Source organism: Podarcis raffonei, chromosome 1 (genome assembly GCF_027172205.1).
Source record: "Podarcis raffonei isolate rPodRaf1 chromosome 1, rPodRaf1.pri, whole genome shotgun sequence".
Lineage (NCBI taxonomy): Eukaryota > Metazoa > Chordata > Lepidosauria > Squamata > Lacertidae > Podarcis > Podarcis raffonei.
This window is the reverse complement of record NC_070602.1, coordinates 77373744-77393855: the sequence shown is the minus strand read 5'-3', so window position 1 is coordinate 77393855 and position 20112 is coordinate 77373744. Positions and strand designations below refer to the sequence as shown.

At 40.8% G+C, this 20112-nt stretch overlaps 1 protein-coding gene across 11 annotated transcripts in view; it reads left to right on the top strand.

Annotated features, from left to right (window-relative positions):
• Positions 1-20112, top strand: part of RASSF7 (Ras association domain family member 7) — a 94819-nt gene that overhangs the window by 55505 nt on the left and 19202 nt on the right. The gene's annotated exons all lie outside the window — the stretch shown is intronic.

The window sequence follows — 20112 nt, the reverse complement described above, 5'->3', positions numbered from 1 at the left end:
CTTGAGTGACCACTGGTGGTTTCCAGCTAATTACCACTGGGTTTTCCCTGCCTCTCTGCTAGGCATTCTAATCTGTAACCCATGGATTTGGAAAAAGACAAGCCTTTCTTGCTAAGACATGGAGGACAGAGATCAGGACCTTTTTGTCACAGCCATTCCTCTGTGCACCATAGCAGTAAGTCAAGGATAACCTCTGGACTCGAGGGTAGTCACCTGAGTGGAAGAAAACAACTGGTCACTGCAAATCAGGGCACAATCCTGTTCCTCCCATTTACCTGTCCTTTTAAGCCTTGCATGTGATCCCAAGATTGCTCCACCTGCTTGCCTAGCCAATCTGGTGGGTAAGCAAATCCACCCAACCCCAGAGTTTAAATTAACAAAGTTTATTTAAAAGCAATAAAAGAGAGCAATGAAAGAGGCTAATGAAAGAACATACAGAATTCTAAATTGTATACTTACGTTGACTTACGTAAGATCAGCATCAGGCTTGCCAGATGCAAGGGCCTCTCCCTAGTGATCCATAAGAGATGACATAACACAGTAAATAGCCCTCCCCATCAGGGTGACTAGATAGGGGAATGATTGGCAGATCAATGGAATTCTACCAGTCAGGAGCCATCCAGGCTGGGCAGGGTCTGCTTCTGGTTCACTGAGTGTCTTGGGGTGATTCAGAATGTTTATTACAAACTAGGAAAAGGAGATGAAAGAAGAACTGGAATGTCAGTTCCCATCTACCAGGGGCTCAGCAGATTCAGAACCCACAACCTTGTCTTGTAGATTCAGTTGAAATAAATAGGGTAGAAATAAATTCAGATATACTGAAAGAAATAAACTCAAGAGGTATAGTGATTCTCCACAAATTTTCATTTACTATACCTGAGATCTTGTAGTCCCTGGATATTTGTTATCTATTGCTAGCATCCCTCTGTCTTAGTCAGACAACTTTCTCCAAGGTTTCGGAAATAAAAGAGGGGCGATGATATGCAAGATATTGTGGAACCGCTTCCCCAAGTGGAGGAGCTATGACACTGATTGAGTGGTTGTGATTGTTTGTCATCTTTATCTATTGAGAGGGGAGTGATTCTCAAACTGAAAGCATTTGTCCTCATACAGTTAACTGTGATCTGGCTTCAAACACACTTGCACCATGGCGGGATTGCTAAAATAGCTATGGAGAGCTCCAGCTAAGACAGTTTCCTACCACCAAGTGTAAAATTGTGCTCTCCCATTGTTGCAAGGGCACACAGTGTTGCAGTGTCAAACCCCAGGAAGAGGATGACATGAAAACTGAGAGCTTCTTCTTCTCTTAACCCTTTCTGAAGATAATTTCTGATCGGAATCAGAGGTAGACCTCTCTTTTGGGTGAGCACTAGTCATGAGCTTTCTTTATACCATCTATGGTTTCTGGCCATTAGGTATGTGTGGTCAAGTCAAATGTAGAGTTGCTGCTTCTCTATCTTTCCTTCTCTGCAGGCAGGATACTCTGATCCAACCTGTGACTTGCAGATTTAATACATTTAGAAATACAGATGTTTAGTCAGACACAGCTCAGGGACATTTTTCTTTGTCCATAGGATTTGTTGTAGTAACTGGCTGGGCCATACAATGCATTCTTGAAAGGCTCAAAAAGCAGAAGGTAATTTAAACTGGACTGCAACGCCCATCATCCCTGGGCTTTGGCCATTCTAGCTTGGGCTGAGAGGAGTTGGGAGTCCCAACAACATTTGGAAGCCTCCATATTTGCAGGGTGATCCCAACTATGAATTTTTTGAAATGGAAAAAATTGCTGCAAAGAAAGGAGGGGAGGTTTGAAGTCACAGGCACTAACTAGCTCATCCTCATTTTGCAATTGGCTTCTGCTGCAAATTGGTCTCCTGAGCTTGATCCTGGAGGGTACATTGTACACATGAACCAAATGTGGTCCATAGCAGCCACTGCTTAGTGGCTTCTATATAAAGGTTTGTGAAAGTCTTTAAATAGTTTCTAGCATGTCACTGATCACAGAAGAGAACAGACCCGTGAGTCACTATTCCCGGTAGTGCACATTCAGGATTTTGGCATACAGCCTTTCATTACCAACTCTGTGTTCTCATTCTGGTAGTTGTTTATCCTATCAATATCACCTGGAATAGCCGAAGTGCATTTTATCACTGGATCATACTTTTACCTTTGAATCCTTGTTTTCTCATTGTCTCTGCTGATTTATTTTACCAAAACAATACTACTCTGTCTCAGTATGATTCTTCCAAATACATTTATCATAAGATCCCCAGGAGTAATAAATATGGCACAAGTATTAGCTATGTTTTCATAAATGCCCTTTCTCTTCTTCCTGCCATCATTTGCCACTATGTGAGGAGCCCAAGCAGAGGTGTTGAAGAGTTGGTGGGTTGTCGTGGGAAGAATACCTATCTGTGGATGTACGGTAACTAGCTTCCCGGATCAGGCCAACAAATGTTAGTGAAAGTCAGTAGATAATTATTATGACAGCTCACTTGTCATTTTCATTTGATGTGTATTATGTCTGGTAGCTTAATTTACCCTGCTTTCATGGGTTCTTTCTGAGGTATTTTCACAAATTGGGCTTAAGCTAAATGTGTGTTCTTTGTGTTAAGGCATTTAAAACTTGCCTAATTTTAGGAAAACTTTGCACCATCTTATAACAGTAAACTAGGCAGAATCCTAGGTAAAGGTAAAGGGACCCCTGACCATTAGGTCCAGTCGCGGACGACTCTGGGGTTGCGGCGCCCATCTCGCTTTACTGGCCCAAGGAAGCCAGCGTACAGCTTCTGGGTCATGTGGCCAACCTGACTAAACCACCTCTGGCGAACCAGAGCAGCTCACGGAAACACAGTTTAAAATGGGAGCTAAAGTTACTTACAGTGTATAGTAGAATTTTAGCTAAGCTGATGGAAGTCTGCCTGTTTTGCACTGAGAAAATTGGTTTGTTAATTATATATACCACTCCTTTTCCTAATGTGAAAATAAGTATTTAATAGTTAGGCCTAAGCAACTGTCAGAATCATTACAGAGAGACATTATGTCATTTTCTAAAATGTGGCTACCTCTGTTCCTTTTATAATTGAAGTTGTGCGACATTATGCTTCAGTATGCCTATACATTCTTGTAATAGGAGCTGTGGTTCAGCCACAACATATCCAACTAGTTCAAGAGGACAGGGCTCCTACACCTTTGATGTAGAAGAGCAGATTTCAGCAGGTAGAACTTGTCATGTAAGATATACCTACTTAAATTTGCTCTTTTGCACAACTATTAAAGGTGCAGGAGCCCTGTTTTTTTCTTCAAGAGGATGCGGAATGGCTACTTGTTATATTACCTGAATTGAAAGAAAGTTACCCCTGCTTTTAAAGTAAAAACCCATACAGTATAGGAAACCAATGCAGTACAACAACTTCATTGGCTTTGAACTTTCCCAGAATCTGCTGCTGAAGCCCTATTTGTGTTCACAGAAACAGCCATTGTTACACGAGAGAATGGCCAGGTAGAATTAACCTTCCGCTTGAGTAACCAGATAAACTGGAGTGAACATGAGCTGAATGAATGGACACTTTGTGCCTGAAAAGGAGTCATGCTGGCTTTCCAGCATAAGAGCAAGATGATAATATACACATATAGGGTGTACGGAAACATTTTTGCAGCCTGCTTTCTGGCCTTATACGTATGTATGCAACATCACTGCAACAAAAAATGTAGATGGTTTCTCATATAATTAACACAGACTTGTTAATCAACTATCTTACCTTTTGTCTATTAATCGTCTGTCATCTAATATAGTCTCAACAAATTTGGACTATGGAACCTGTCCACCCAGCCACTGCTGTTTCTAATTGAATCAAATGCAACATTACAGAATCTGCACGTGCTGTCTGAGCTTTAAAAGACAAGTACAGCTTTAAAACCGGAAGTTTGTGTGTATATATGAGAGATTGAATATACAAGTACATGCACATTTAATCAGTTTCTTGGATTATGTTGCTGGGTAAAGTTGCAGTAGGGGTTTAAAAGGCAGTGTTTATTTGGATCTCCTACACAGAAAGAAAGGTTCTGTATAGTGTAACCACTCACTGTAGCATTTTCAGCTTTATTTTGTTCATTACAAGCTGTAGCTTCTCCTGCTTTGAAAGTACAGTAAGAAGGAAGTTTGGAATGAACTGGTGTCGTGGAAAATAAAGTTTTGTGCACGAGCCACTCTCTGAATAAATTCTGCTGTGATAGTTTTCAAGCACCTCTGTAACTCAGCAAATGCAACTCAAATAGTCCTGCATTCTTATTCTATTTGCTCCTGCCTTTCCTGTGTCTTCTGTGGTCATATTAGATGGTGAGATCCTTGAGACAGGGACCTACACTTTTGAAGTGTAAAAATAATCACAACAGTAGCAGTTTCACAACTGTAGACCTTTGTTTCTTCTAAGTATGGTATGTGAAACAGGACTGCTGCCTTTCTATTTATTTTATTTTTATTGATTTATTAAATGTATATAACGCCCTTCATCCATAGATCTCAGGGCAGTTCACAACATACATTGAACAACACAAAATCAGTTGCTCTTGGAGTGACAGATTTTCCTCGAGTTTGGAGGAACCCTGACTGCTAACATGCTTCTTGGAGCACCCTTTCTCTTTCCCCACAGCAGCCAAACTTGTATTCTGTTTGCTCTGTGTGAGCGCATATAGGAAGAATTATTTTGCTTATATTATATTATTCATTCAGAGAATGCAGTAAAACCGACAAATCCATAAGGGGTGATAATAATCCTAACAAAGTTATCCATGTGTATATTAACAGTGCAGAACAGTCCAACTCTCCACAACAAATAATGGAAATTGAAGTAAACATTGAAGTTGAAACTAGATTCTCACTTCTGTGCTTATCCTTTTGGAGTAGCATACTGTAGGTTTTTTACCCTGTGTGCTTGCAAATACAGTATAGGAGGGTTTTTTACAGAGATTTTGAAGGGGTTGCAATTTTGGTGTGACTGTTGCTCAGTCTTGATGACAGAAATGACTGAGAATGCCAGTTTCATTTATAAAAATTATCCTAGCAAATGCATTTAAAAAACAACAACCAGTAAATGTAATCATAACAATTCTGGGTCAAGATAGTGGATTTCTGAGTTTGTGAGGCTGTTGACCCTGAAAGTCAATTTAGCAGCTAATCTTCTGCTGCATGAAAATTACAGGTTTCTCCCAATCTCTTCCAAGATGAACATTTGAAATAATCAAGCCAATACGCTTTCAGTGTGGCTAAATAATTGCTATTTATATTGTAAGAAACTACATAAAGATTAAAAAAGGTGCTCTGCTTCTGCTAACCACAATTTGAGGCAGTAGTTTTCTAGCATATTTTGATCCTTCATGGGGTGATACAGCAAAATTAAGATTTAAGAGAAATTAAACAGTAAAAATCGCAAAAGAAAATTGAGAAATTATGCAAATTGGTTCGTTTGCATACTTAATGCCGAATGTAGGTATCAGCTTTTGGTGCAGGATTTTAATTTTTGTAGGACAGATATGTCCATTCCATATAGAGCCTTTAAGTAAACAGTATTTCTGTAGCTGGCTGTTCAGGAGGGCATACATTTTGTTGACATTCATGAGGACATGTTTTACAAAAGAGAAGTAGAGGGAAGGTGATTTAAAATGTTTGTGATCAGCCACACACAGAGAGACTAGTCATTGCAGCTCTTTTCTCCAAATTTTGAAATTTCCATAATTAAATAGGGTAAGTTAATGCAATAATTCCCAGTTGCTTAAATGGAGGATAAAGAAACATACACAACTTTGTGGGAAATGTGTACATTGTGGATCCAATAAAGCCTTGAATTTCCCTAACATTTTAAAATAGTCCAAATAGTAGTTAGCCAAAACGGTTGCCTTAAATGGATTAGAGAAAATAATGTAAGATGAAAATTGTGCTTGCTAGGGAAGGCAAGAAGATAGTAAAATGGTGGCAGAGCAATAGTACAGTAAGGGTGCATTTTAGCCAGGCCAATGTCAAGGATTTCCACACACGTTGGCACCACACATACCTTTCCATCCTTTATGCTGGCAAGCGGAATACAGCATCACAGGACCCATTGCAAGGAGGGCCTGGAGCAGGGCCTACTGCATAGACAGATTCGTACCTCTGCATTAAGCCATAGTTAAAATAAAGCCTTGACTTGCTTCCCCAAACAAACTGCAGGTGGCAAACCAAGAACACACCTTTGTTTCTGCTTGTGGTTTGTCTGGAGAGAAACAACCCGTGATCCTGGGCTTGGAAGGACACCACAACGGGAGGAATTCAGCACCATGCTGTTATGATACTTACCACCACAAGCATTTGTGTTTGCCAGATGGAACTATCCCCCCCACCCTCACTCTTCTGGGGGTTCTTCTGCCTCCTCCAACCAATTTGAGGGGGCAGGGGAGGAGACTGGGTTATGTTGTGCTAGCAGTTAAGTTTAGTTGAATCTGACCATGTGGCTTGGTTTTTTCCAGCAGCTCAGGTATTGTAGAGAAGTACCTGTGATTTCAGCAACATGTACCAACACACTGCTCATTCACTTTAAACTATAGTTGATTTTTACTATGGTTAAAGTGGTGTGTGAATCAGACCAGTGAGTTGGATCCTGACCAAGGTAATCATATTATCTTGGTTTGGACACTGTAACTCCTGATCTCCAATAGCAGAAAAAAACCCCTGTGAATATACTTCCACTGTGTAAAGTATTACTGTACTAGATTTTACGTAATTCTTTTCAGTCATCATCATCATAATGTATTATTTATACCCCACCCATCTGGCTGGGTTTCCCCAGCCACTCTGGGCGGCTTCCAACCGAATATTAAAAACAATACAGCATCAAACATTAAAAACTTCCCTAAACAGGGCCGCCTTCAGTTATCTTTTAAAAGTAAAATAGTTGCTTATTGCCTTGACATCTGCTGGGAGGGTGTTCCACAGGACAGGCGCCACTACCAAGAAGGTCCTTTGCCTGGTTCCCTGTAACCTTACTTCTTGCAGTGAGGGAACCACCAGAAGGTCCTTGGCACTGGACCTCAGTGTCTGGGCTGGACGATGGGGGAGGAGACGCTCCTTCAGGTGTACAGTACTGAGGCCGTTTAGGACTTTAAAGGTCAGCACCAACACTTTGAATTGTGCTCAGAAGCAGATTTCTTTTTTACACACACACACACACACACACACACACACACACACAATTTCTGTTTCTCAAAGAAATTTCCAATTTTATAACTAATTTAATTCAGACCTTGGTCAAGCTCACAATCGCTCTACATTATTAGTTATTTTCCCAATAGCAGTATTAGGATGCAGTAGCACCTCAGCAAATAAATAAGGTATTTTCTATGGTGGCACAGGCTTGATTGGTACTACCACTAAATTAATCTATATTTCTTTTGCAGTCTGGATGAAATATAAAGACTTACTAGAGAGTAAAACTCCGAGGTGGCTATCACCAGTGGAGGCCAAGGCCCGAAAAAGACCCAATATGGAGGCCTATTGGCCGAAATATTGGGAATTGACTGAAAAAATTGGAGACAATTGGAAGTTGCAGAGCCAGGACAAACTAAAAAATAAGGTGCGAGACTGGCTACATTATGCTCAAATTCAAGAGGTTTTCAAAATGGACAAAAAAGTTGGTTTCCAGGTGGAAAAGTCGAAACTAGAGACAGAATTGTTAGAACCAAAGACAAAGCTCTTATCTAGAATGTATAACTTGCTGCTTATGTGGAATTTACAGGATGAGACAGTTAAATCTGCTATGATTAAATGGGCACAGGATGTTGGACACAACATTATGTTTGAAGACTGGGAAAGGTTATGGAACACCGGAATGAAATTTACGGCCAGTACGGCCTTGAAGGAAAACATTATGAAAATGATATACCGGTGGTACATGACCCCAGTCAAGTTAGCTAAGATACATCACCTGTCAGACAATAAATGTTGGAAGTGTAAGGAAGCAGAGGGGACTTTCTTTCACCTCTGGTGGACATGCCCAAAGGTTAAGGCTTTCTGGGAAATGATTTACAATGAGTTGAAAAAGGTATTTAGGTATACCTTTCCCAAGAAACCAGAGGCCTTCCTGTTGGGCATGGTAGACCAGAAAGTGTTAAAGAAGGACAGAACTTTGTTTATGTATGCTAGTACAGCAGCAAGAATACTCATCGCAAAGAACTGGAAGACACAAGATTTACCCACGCTGGAGGAATGGCAGACGCAGTTGATGGACTATATGGAGATAGCTGAACTGACCGGCAGAATCCGAGATTTGGATGTAGAAACAATTGAGGTGGACTGGAAAAAGTTTAAAGACTACTTGCAAAAGTATTACAATCTGTATGAATCTTAAGACGGTGCATGATTTGAAAATGATACGCTTTAGCAATTATGATTAAGTAAATAGTAAACTAAGTGATAAAAGAGAAAAGGAGATAATATGAAATTGAACATGTTACGTTTATTTTAAAGGTATAAAAATTCTGACATAATACATTGAGTATAGATACATAACATGTAAAAGTTACAATAAGGTATGACATAAGGTAACAAATTGCTGACATTGTTAATATAAAGAACGCAGAATCGGAAGGGGTGGGGAAGTCCAATTTGGGATTTTTGTTAAAAAAAAAAAAAATGGTTTCTTGTAAACTCCTTGTTTGTAATGTATAAAATTTGGAAAGAAACGTAATAAAAAATATTATAAAAAAAAAAAAAATAAATTAATCTATATTTCTGTTCTTTAAAGCATGTAATATTCTGAAAGATAGGCTGCTACCCTACATTTTATTAATTTCTCAGTCCTCATTTTATAACAAACACCAGACTATTCAAACAATTAATTTAGACAGACTAGCATAATACATGCAAACACCAAGAACATTAAAATAACAGAAGAATGCTAAAACTATACATTGCAAGCCTTCTGAATAACACATCAGTCCTTTGTGTGGAGTGATAGCAGTAAAATGGGGAATCTTGCTATTTTGAATTTTCACATAGGAATGATATCACAGTAAATGCTTTTTATATGTTTTCTTACCCATAGTTTGTGTGAACACTGCACATGCACACACCCATTTGTTTTTCCATTTTATTAGGAGGCCATGTGAAAACATCATCCAGAAGATTGTGCCATCTTGCCATCTGTCTCAGCTCTCCCTGTCCTAAGTATCCATATTTTGGGATTTTGAAAAACAAAATGTGCTTCTTGATATAATTGGCTTACATAGCAAAAAAACAAACAAACCAGTATGCCCCCCCCCACATGATTTCTGGATTCAGAACAAGAATACTGTTATTTTGGGGTTAGCTTTGGCTTTGCTTGGAAACTGAATGCACAGGTATTATTAATGCCTTCAGGTGTAAACATTTTCCCCATCTGTGGAAGACTTTGATGTGGGCTCCAAACACCACTTCATGAAAAAAGGAAGCTGCAGTTAACAGACAAAATGAAACTTGCTTCCTCCTATTGCTGTTGGTGTTGACAACCATTCCACTTCCAGACACTGCATTCTAGCAGAATGAAATCAAGCAGCTAAAGCCTTTCTCCCATTTTATCTTACACGTCAGCAATCTGGAATGCTGCTTGTATGGGAGGCTGAGCCAAAATTTGACAGTTCTGTCTAACTTTAATATACACAATCTCTTCAAAATAGTTATGCTTAGCACCAAATGGTCATGGCCACATGCCCATAGCCTTTTTATTAAGCTAAAATGATGACTGAGCAGCTATCTTAAACTGAACTGGCTACGTGATGCACATAGATTTTACGAGAGTGGGCTGTCTGGCAGCAGAAGTGTAGTCACTGTGAACGTGAATATGATTTTACAAGTTTTGGGATTGTTTACGTCTGAAGTTTGCTTTTCTAATGAACTGTAGTGTTGGGCTTATGTTGCATTCCAGTTCAGCAGAGTAAAAGACGGACTGGAATTCTCCTTAATGTCATTGTCACCGGAATTCTTCCAAAGTAAAACCAGCTCTAAGGCTATGCTCAAGGTTAGACCAAATAAAAATGCAGTTCAGGGATATTTAGCCTCCTTTGTTTCACTGGCTTCTTAAGGTCAGCATTAGGGATGCATATTGATGTTTTTGCCTGGCCTAGTAAAATTATCTTGAATTTATTGGTAGTTGTAGATTATCGGCTAGAATTCAAACTGGAATAGTTTTAAAGAGACTTTTTGGGAGTACCCAAAATCAGACCATTCTGATTGCCTGCAGTCATATTGCTTGGCTAAGATTTAGGCCTCCCTATGCAATGTTATCTTGGAAGGGATGCAGGCCTGGGGTGTGTTTTTTCAGAGCAGGTGTGATTATACTATTGTCTCAGCTCCCAGCTATAATTGACTGGACCTTCCTCACTTTTGCAAGTGAACAAGCTGACGATGAGGCACTTTTTGTGACATATTAGCTTAAAGAAAGTAAGAGAATATGGGAAATAAGCAGAGATTAGATCCTTTCTTATTTTTCTTTTATGGAGTTCCTCGTTTAAATGGTAATATTTCTTTGAAAGATGGTTTGCATTTCTAATTTAAAAACCAAAGGGTGAAAATCTTTGGTTAAAGCTCAACAGGCTTTACAAATTGAACCTTTGCAGTAGAATTCAGCAGCACTGAATTCAGTGGAGCTTAATCCTAGGAAGCTGTGCTAGGGTTGCAGTTATACTGATCCTAAGGAATGGGGGTTTATGCTATCAGCTGCTGGTATGTGTGCAAGAATGAATCAACACAGCCGCCTTAGTTTTTGTACTCTTCTTGTGTTAATATGTTGATGATTTGCATTAGAGAGAATAATTGAGACTGTGTCCTGAATTCTGGGAACTGTAGTTTGTTATGGGTTGCTGGGATTTGTAAACCACAGTGTCTGGAATTATTTGTGAGGAAGACTATGATTTGAATGTGCTTTAGTGTGTATTCTCTAATCATGTTTTGAAAAGGTTTCTGTACCTGAACCGAAGACTCTGTAAAAATGTATTGTTTCTCCAAACTCAGCTATTCCCGCAAATGATAAACTGTCTCCTTAATAATGGAGACTTCCCACTCAAAGCCAAATAAACTGTTAATGGAATGGGAGTGTCTTCCAGATGCCCAGGCTTCAAAAAAAGGGGGGACGGGGCAAGGAAACAATAGAAATATTGAAACAGGAGGCTTCCTCTTGATTTAGTTTCTTTCCAGATACTATACAGTGGTACCTCGGGTTACGTACGCTTCAGGTTACAGACTCCGCTAACCCAGAAATAGTACCTCGGGTTAAGAACTTTGCTTCAGGATGAGAACAGAAATCGTGCTCTGGCGGCACAGCAGCAGGAGGAGGCCCCATTAGCTAAAGTGGTGCTTCAGGTTAAGAACAGTTTCAGGTTAAGAACGGACCTCCGGAACGAATTAAATACTTAACCCGAGGTACCACTGTATTTAGTATACCATACTAAATCTTTGGCATCAATGGTCCTTGTCAGGTGGGCCCACCTTTTTCAGTTGGGGGGCACTACCTCATCCAGGGAACTAGCAATTGTGCAGGTCAATTTGCCATGACAGAGCAAGGACTCTTGTTATAATGGGGTTGCTGTAATGGTACGAAGAGATTTTTCTTTCTTTACAGGCAGAATAAGGCAGGCTTTTCCCCCCCATTCCACTTAGGAATCACTGCCTATGAAACATCTTGAAGCAGTCTAAAAAATAAAAACATATATAAAACAATTTCATATATGGAAACTTTTTTCAAATCCAATACAAGTCAGACTGATATAAAAACATTAACTTAAAAGGCTAATTGAAAAAAGAAGGTCTTTGATAGGTGCCCAAAAAGACAATAGAGAACCTTCTTCTTCTTCTGACAAGTAATTGGAGGGAGTTTCAAAGGGTAGGTCCTGCAGCACTAAAGGCCCATTTCCTACATCTTAAGCATCCTCATGGGGGCCATGTTTGCCTTTGAGACTCAAACAGTAGGTTACCCATTGTTCTCTCCTGAATCTGTATAGACAATATCCTTCTTCAGTATGTATTTTTAAAGAAGTGCTGTCTAATAATAATCTCTGAGCATACCATGAAGACGGAAACAGGAGTGTGTGATGTATTTACCAATCTGAAAAAACAATAATCTTTAATTTACTTTTTAAGTGCACCTTTTAAAGGTGGGAAAGCACATGAGTGTAATGGGTGAACCTCTCTAGGGATTAGGGATTAAGTAAACAGAAAGCAACACAGCTGGGCAACATAAAGAGGTTTGTGTTGTCTGTGATCTGGTGGTTTATAAAACACACACACCAGAGCCTATCTGAGATGACTTGATGTTTCCTAGCAACCTGAAATACCTGTTCTTTGAAGCAGGGTTGTAGGCTTTTATCTATGTAAGAACCTGTTTAAATGTAAACACACTAGCTCATCTGGTTTGAGTAATACTTCTCCTTATCCAGCTGTCAGTGTGACCTGCTGCTAAGAATCACAACATAATGTGCATGTGGGGAATGTTGGTATGGCTTTTCCTGCCTTTTGAGAGTCTTTTAATTAAACCCCAGTGATAGAAATTTGAAGATAAACTCTGCACACGCTTGCAAAGGGATTAATGGGCCTTGTATTCTAATTGTTCTGCTGTTTTTGGTTACAAAGGAGAGGAAGAAATGGCGGGGGGGGGGGGCAACCGCAATAGCCTGGTAGAAGTTCTCTGAAAATCCCTATCTAGATAAAGCAAAAATAAAAGTGTAGTATCAGGCTAAACTCTATTGTAATGCCCCTCACGACTGTAATAATTTTGGATATTCACTATAAGTTTTGTGCAACTTAATCAGTTTTCTGGGTAGTGGAAGGATAAGGCAGAATGGAAGCCACATATAGTAATCATTTTTCATAATTCTCTCTTAAGTTGCAGCTTTGCTTTACAGGATTTAAGGTATGGGAGAAGTTCAGCATTGTGCTATTACGATTATTCCGTCAGTGCAAACATTTATGCTTGCCAGATAGAACCATCTCCCCTCTCCTCCCCCTGCATGTTGTTCTGGGGATTCTCCTACTACACTGCCCAAGCCAAATGGGGAGGGGGTGCAGCAGGAGGAGAGGGGGGCAAGCACAGCTTTGCTAGTGGTACTTAATGGTAGCTGTTTGCTGCTACCCATTTAAGAATCTACAAGGGCAAAGAACCAAAAATATATAATGGCATGTGGTTCTTTTAAATCATTATGTTAATTAGAGCTACCACTTTCCCTGCACCCTTTCCCCAGTGTATATAGGGTGTCCCCCCACCCACAATTAAGGAGCAAGAACAACTATGTGAAACATAGCTGTTGGTTAAATTGTTTTTCCTACATTGTACTTGCAGAAATTACTATAGAGGAGCTGCTGGTTAATGATTGCCAAGGGTAAATAAGCAGGGCAGGGCAGCAGCAAGCAGCAGTCAAGTGGGTTCCCCCCCCAAAAAAAAAAAATACAGTGGTACCTCGGGTTACAGACACTTCAGGTTACTCCGCTAACCCAGAAATAGTACCTCGGGTTAAGAACTTTGCTTCAGGATGAGAACAGAACTCGCGCGGCGGCAGCGGGAGGCCCCATTAGCTAAAATGGTACCTCAGGTTAAGAACAGTTTCAGGTTTAGAACGGACCTCCGGAACAAATCAAGTTCTTAACCTGAGGTACCACTGTACCTGGAACAAACTTGGCAAGCATTCAAAAATGTACAGTGGTACCTCTGGATGCGAACGGGATCCGTTCCAGAGCCCCGTTCGCATCCTGAAGTGAACACAACCTGCGACTGCGCGATTCGCCGCTTCCACGTATGTGTGTGACATCATTTTGAGCATCTGCGCATGTACGAGTGGTGAAACCCGGAAGTAAGGCGCTTCGCTACTTCCGGGTTGCTGCGGAGCGTGACCTGAAAACACTCAACCTGAAGCATATTTAACCTGAGGTATGACTGTATTATTTTTTCATGCCTGAACATACAAAAGGCTTAGCTGCACTTTGCTGCAGTGTTTGTGCTGTTTAGTGGAGGTTTTCTCCAAGCCATTTATGTTACTTCTCCAATAAAAATAGCAAGAGGCAGTGGTTTGTAACTTCTAAATGACCTCTTCCTTTTGCTTTCTGGACATGTAGGTGTTCTTGATTTGAGTGTGCAAAAATTGTTTAAGAACATTACTTGCACCTCAGAGGAGGTTGATTTAAATGCTGGATTAGCTGGTGACAAGTAGGCCGGAGGAAGTAAAAAGCTGTCTATCTGAATTGTTTTGTGCAAGTTAGATTAATTTGAGAAATTAGATCCTCCTCAGAATATGAATACTTCTTAACACCAACAAAAATGCCTCTTGTTTGCCTCATAAGATTGCACAAGCAACTTAAACTATATTTTATGCTTAGTCTGGTTTTTTTAATTGACAAAACAGCAGCAATAGTTCATTATAATATTTCAGCTAAATTTTATTTCACTGCTGGCAAAACAAATTTAGGACAGTAACTTAATGACAGGGCTGGTTACTATGTTGTTTTAATGGCAAGCTTGTTAAGCTTTGCTAAGATAGATTTCATAAGATCCACAAATTACAAAGATGTTAGATAAAGGGACCCCTGACCGTTAAGTCCAGTCGCAGACAACTCTGGGGTTGCGGCGCTCATCTCGCTTTACTGGCTGAGGGAGCCGGCATTTGTCCGCAGACAGTTTTTCCGGGTCTTGTGGCCAGCATGACTAAGCTGCTTCTGGTGAACCAGAGCAGTGCATGGAAACTCCGTTTACCTTCCTGCTGGAGTGCTATCTATTTATCTACTTGCACTTTGATGTGCTTTTGAACTGCTAGGTGGGCAGGAGCAGGGACCGAACAATGGGAGTTCATCCCATCGCAGGGATTCGAACCGCCGACCTTCCAATCGGCAAGCCCTAGGCTCAGTGGTTTAGACCACAGCGCCACCCACGTCTTTACACAAAGATGTTGGGGGGGTATTAATATTTCCTGTGAGAGCATGTGGTGGTGTTATTGTGTGCTGTCTAAGCTGTTGTAGTGCAATTTCTGTTAATCCTTGGCTATGAAAGGCTGCATTGTGTGGGCTAGGAACTGAAAGAAAATGTCCATATTTTCCCTATCTTGGATGACATACTGTTCCATATGAGAGCTCAGGCAAGACCTATGGGTGTTTCTACTCCTCTGTGTTCCAGATACTAAATGTTATAATTTTTCTCCTTTCTACCTTGAACTTGTCAAGTTACCCTTTTTTGGATTCATAGATTCCTTATGTAGGGTTGTCATATTTCAAACAGTGAAAATCCGGAAGAGTTGTTTTGGCAAAAACATGGAGGCAGGAATCCATTTTGGAGCTTTATTAATGGGAAATTGACAAAAATGACATTGCTGCCATGGGCTGCCATATGTCCAGATTTTCCTGGACATTTTTTTCTGACTTCTGGCCAGACACTGCTGCTGATTGCAGTATTTCAGATATGTCCGGGAAATTCCGGACATATGGCAACCCTACCTTCTGCATGATGATTTTCCCCACTGTGTTCACAAATCATAGTGAGATAAGGATGTGATCTGATTTTATGAAAGGATTTAATAGGAAAAATTACTACTTAGAAGGTGAGAGCAGCAGTCATAATTTATTTAATAAAATTTATATTCCGTTTGATTGTTAAAACAACAACAACCCTCAAAGTGGTTTTGGGAGCTTTGGGCAAGTTGCTGATTCTCAGTCTCTGCCCTCTATCTTGCAAGTTAGCTGACTTAAATGTATGCAGCTTTCCAAAACTGCCCATTAATGGTTAGAACTGTAGACATGCTAGAGTCATATCAAACTAAATCACTGCACAAGTGGAGCAGCTTCACAAGCACCACAGAAATTATCCTCCTGATGCACCCTCTTAAATCTGTTCTGGGTTCTGCCCGCCACCAAAAAACCCTCCAAAACACATTTGGGGTTCATGTGTGTAGGAGATTCTGTTGTGCTTGGGAAGCTGTTTTACTCACGCAACTTCTTCCTTGCATTCAACCCGTGAATTCTAGGTAGGCACCACTGGAGCAGAACTTGTGAGTGATCTCTGGTCTATCCTGCACTTTCCAACATTCAGCTTCATTGATTCAAGAATATTACTTAAACGCCTTATAAAGATGAAGGAATGTCTGCGTACAAATGCAGTGCAAACGTATTTATCTGAGGTTGTTTCTGGATGACCTGTTAATTGAGCATTCATCCAAAATTGTTTGCTCAAAGTTTGTGGAGAGGTTAGATGATGCCAGCAATTTATTAAGTGGTCATTCTAATTTGTTTGCAGGGAGGTTAGATGATGTTGTGTTATGAAAGTTTTATCCCACATTTTCAGTGTTTTACCCTTATTGGAAAAAGTCTGGTTTGTGTGTGTGCACGTGCAGGGGAAGCAGGTTTGCTATGCAAGAACTCCAAATAAACTTTAATTGTGCACCCTGAACTTGCTCTTACATGATTGAATCCTGCAGTCTTATAGCAGACCTAGGCCAGTCAGGGTACTGGCATGGGATTACTTTGACTCCTGTTAACTAGGAGTACAAAGCCTTAGATATTGACTGCAGGTTCTGTTTCTCTGTGCAGCTCACCAAAAGAATAACTATGCCGTTTTTACACACATGGTTGCAATTAAGCCTGTCTGCCCATGCATCAGACCTTTTAAATTTGTGGTCTTGGAGAAGAATTGGATTATTAATGTCAAAATTGCTTGTGTAAAGAGGCCTCAGCTGCTGTGTCTGACAACTGCAGTCCACGCACAGTCTGTTCACTCTGCCTGAAGAGTGTTGTGAAATGTGGCTGTTTCAACTTTATTGGAAAGCAGATGATTTACAGAGTTTATGGATTCTTTATTATACTGCTGATATTGAGAATGCTATCCTCCTGCTGTGGTAAAAGGGTGCTTACTGTCAGGTTGTGGTGCTGAACATACAGGTATTTGACAAGGAGCCTTTAAGGGAATGCCCCTCCCCCAACCTACTTATGCAGGTGCCTTTTAAAAGCTGGGCACTTAACAAGAGAGACTGAAGTGTGCAAGATGCATCCTTGATTTACAAGATACCGTGCCTTGCAACAATATGAAGGAGAGCATGGGAATTGTCTTCAGATGGTTATCTGAATATATCAGGCTATTCATATTGGCTTATTTGAAGACATCATACCCTTGGGAAATCTTGATTACCAGTACAAAGAAGGGATTAGTACTATTGAGTTTATTCAGGGGGGGGAATAGCGGGGAATCTAGTTGCCTTTGTTCCTGCTAAGGAAGAGTGAATAGTCTCACTCAGAAGATTGCCACTTAGCACTTTCATATTACAGCAACGCTGTCCTTGTAGTAGTAGTAGTAGTAGTAGTACTGGTAGTAATGATGATGATGATGATAATACCCTGCCCATCTGGCTGGGTTTCCCCAGCCATTCCGGGCAGCTCACATCACATACCAGAACATACTAAAACATCAAACATTAAAAATTTCCCAATACAGGGCTGCCTTCAGGTGTCTTCTAAAAGTCAGATAGTTGTTTATTTCCTTGACATTTGAAGGGAGAGTGTTCCACAGGGAGGGTACCACTACCAAGAAGGCCCTCTGCCTGGTTCCCTGTAACCTTGCTTCTCGCAGTGAGGGAAACAGCAGGAGACCCTCTGAGGAGGACCTCAGTGTCTGGGCTGAACAATCTGGGAGAAGACACTCCTTCAGGTATTAAAGGTAGAGTTAAAGTTAATAACACTTCTGAAGATGATATCCTCCTAGGCCTTACTAACTTACCAGATATTTTCAATGTATGTCCCAATTTTGAATTAGCAAGCAAGCAGCAACTTAATGGTCCGTGCATTACTTGATTGTTGCTGCTTAGTAGATGCTGTCCCTTCCCCCACTCCTTCAGGAAATAAATGTTTCTTTTTATAGTCACAGTTGTCTTGCCTCCTGTTACTTCTTTCTTCACCATGTGCAGCTTTAAAAAGCTTTTTGCATACTATATATTAACTACGTAATAGGATTGAAAGAAAGTTTTTAAAAATGCATCATAAAAGTCAAATCTGACTGCAAAAAAGGGATTATTCTTACTCGTTGAAATCCACCAGCTTTCCCCCTGCTACTGATGATTTATAGAACTACTTCCTGTTCCCTTCACTTGTCAAAACTGTCTGAAGTCACTCTTGTGAAGAATAGCTGCATTACCATAGAATCCATACAGTGAGTTATTGAAACACTAGTGTGTTAAAAAATAATAAAACGGAAGTACATCTTTAAAAGAGCAAAACCACCATAAATAACTTTATGTGGTGCTCTGCAGCTCATGGTGCAGTTCATTATTGGTGCTTCCTGTTTATTGCTTAATATCCACCTTACTGAAAGCTTCATGAAATATTTGAAATGGGGGAGATTCATAAGTGCCCCACACATCCCTCCTCCTCCCTACAGTTGCCTTTTTATATTTCTCAGGAAGTGCCTTATTTCATCCAGACATTTAGACCTCATCTGTAGACAAAAATAAGCACAGTTACTAAGTCAGACATGTCAGGATTTACAGCCAAACCTAAATTATAGCACCTGAAAGTCACCACTTCATATAATGTCAACCTCTTTAACAGCTGGCGTGCTTAGGCGCCACTGATGCCAGTCCGTAATGCAGCCCAAGGCAGCATTTAAGTCTACCAGTTCCAGGAAATTTTAAATGTTTTGTCACATTTCTGTGATAGAGCTTAAGCTGGGCCATTTTGCAAAGAATGCTATATTTCCCCAAGAGTAGCAAGTGGTATTTCTTTAGCCTGGAGAGTCTGCAAGTGAATAAGGTTGTGGGGCTCTTCACTGATGTTGCATGCTTGCTCCTGTGAATAAAACAGATATACAAAGAAGCATTTTTCAACAGTGAGCAGTTTTACATGCAGAACCATCTAAATTGCCTTACGACTAAACATCAGAAAGAACTTTCCCCCAGGAGGTTATGGACTCTCCTTCATTGGAAGTTTCGAAGCAAAATGTTGAATGGCCATCTGTCATGGATGCTTTAGCTGAGATTCCTGGATTCCAGTATGGGGTGTTAGGAGAGGGACGGTATCTCTGGTGGGGCATATATCGTGCTTCTTCTGGGTAGTTCATCCACCATTGGTCCCTGTGATCAGCTGTTATCTGTGGCTCCTAGAAGCTGTCAGTCTGCAACAGTGGCCACACCCCAAGTAACAGTTTTGACCAGGTGAGGGTAGCCAATGGGTCTTGATCCCTCGGTATGTTAGGGACTTTTCTATCCCCTGCATGCGAAGACAGGCTCCAGCAGATTAAACGGATGAGACCCAATAGTAGGTCCAGTGGTACCAAGAAAGCGGTTTCTGCAACCGCTGCACAGGTAGGTAAGGGGCAGATGGGGCTCGTCAACCTGGGATGGTAGCCTGCCTAAGAGAAGTAAAACTCTGATCCTAAACCTCCACTGCCTTGTGGCTATACAGTGGTGCCTCACAAGACGAAATTAATTCGTTCCGCGAGTCTTTTCGTCTTGCGATGTTTTTCGTCTTGCGAAGCACGGTCCGTCGCAACTGTGCCTCTTCAAGCGGCTTTAGGAAAAAAGCGAACAAACTCGCAAGATGTTTTCGTCTTGCGAAGCAAGCCCATAGGAAAAAATCGTCTTGCGAAGCAACGCAAAAACCGAAAAACCCTTTCATCTTGCGCGTTTTTCGTCTTGCGAGGCATTCGTCTTGCGAGGCACCACTGTACTCATTCATGAGAAAGGCTTTGGGAGCAAATCCTGGGGAACAATCTGTACCCACTGCCTTGTGGAACATCTTCGGGAGAAGAAAAGGCTAAGAAGCAAACCTTACACAAATCTGGAGTGGAGTCCCTAAGGTGGTTAGACGATGTCTTGTATGCCTCCTTTTGGCAGCTCCTGCAGCCAAGCTGGTGCCAAACATATTGCTCTGCTTTACTTTGGATCACGTTAGCAAGGCAGCCCAGGACCTCCATATACACTGTCCATGCTCGCAACCCAGAGGGGTCACTTCAGTGCTGCAAACACAGCAAAAACAACATGGGACTAGATGACCCATGGGGTCCCTTCAAAATGTACAGTTCTATGATTCTATGTGTTTTGTTGGAAAAGTCCAGATAAGCGAGCTGCCTTCAAGCACAGTGCTCTTAAAAC